This window comes from Frankliniella occidentalis, unplaced genomic scaffold (assembly GCF_000697945.3).
Source record: "Frankliniella occidentalis isolate FOCC.00 unplaced genomic scaffold, Focc_3.1 Scaffold101, whole genome shotgun sequence".
In the NCBI taxonomy this organism is placed as follows: domain Eukaryota; kingdom Metazoa; phylum Arthropoda; class Insecta; order Thysanoptera; family Thripidae; genus Frankliniella; species Frankliniella occidentalis.
The window spans coordinates 257,528-258,667 of NW_026267230.1; the positions used below are offsets into that span (position 1 = coordinate 257,528).

Sequence of the window (1,140 nt, forward strand, 5' to 3'; positions counted from 1 at the left end):
TTTTTCATTTTTGGCCAAATTTACAAAGGCTATAGCCTTTGTGTTTTTAGCGAAAATTGATGGGTCCGGATTTCGACGGAAAAGTAGTCAAATCGACAGAGGTGGCCCAGGAGACCACAAAACTACATTTGGTTCAGCAAGAAACCACCCCTTACCAGAGAAACTTGAGTTTTAAGGGTGGTCTTTTGAATCTGGCGGTCAGCGTACTATGGGCTGCCTACCTCGCAGGCGAACCGGTCCAAAAACAGGCGTATCGAACTGAAAATGGCCCGGCGGCGTGAAACTTCGACGCAGAGATTGAAAAAGGATTCAGTCTGACCAATCCCAACTATTTCCAGCGATTTTCAAATTTTTCATTTTTGGCCAAATATACAAAGGCTATAGCCTTTGTGTTTTTAGCGAAAATTGATGGGTCCGGATTTCGACGGAAAAGTAGTCGAACCGACAGGAGAGAACCAGGGAACCACAAAACTACTTCTGTTTCCACCAGAAACCACCCCTGTCCACAGAAAACTGCATTTTAATAGGAGGTCTTTTCAATCTGGGTAGCGTACGATGGGCTGCCGACCTAGCAGGCGAGCCGGTACAAGAAAAACGGGCGGAACTCGCTTAGAATGGGTCTGCGACGTGAAATTTCGACGGAGAGTTAGTAAGAGGGTGCTGTCAAACCAATTCCAGCGATTTTCAATTTTTTTCATTTTCGGCAAAATTTACAAAGGCTATAAATTGATGGGTCCGGATTTTGATGGGGGAGTATTCGAATCGACAGGGGTGAACCAGGCACCACAAAACTACCTTTGTTTCTGTCAGAAACTGCCCCTGTCCACAGAAACTTTAGTTTTATAAGAGCTGGTCTCTCTAACTAAGGGCGGGTGGGTAGGCTACCTAAGGCGCACTGGCTAAGAACTCGGCACCATGATATTTAGACACAGCATGTGAAAAGGGAGTCTGCCCGCCCACCAATCCAAACCAATTCCAGCAATTTTCCAAATTGCCAAGATTTTTAAAAGACATTTTCAGTGATAACAAATCAGCCTGGATTTTGACAGAGGAGGATTGAAATCAACAACAAAGAACCAAGGCACCACAAAAAACATCAAAAACCACCCTTTGATGCACACGAAAGGAAGCTCCTCATAG

The 1,140-nt window shown here is 44.8% G+C and overlaps 1 protein-coding gene across 2 annotated transcripts in view; it reads left to right on the forward strand.

Annotated features, from left to right (window-relative positions):
- LOC113211814 (D(4) dopamine receptor-like) overlaps positions 1–1,140 on the forward strand; it is a 39,389-nt gene that overhangs the window by 34,454 nt on the left and 3,795 nt on the right. The gene's annotated exons all lie outside the window — the stretch shown is intronic.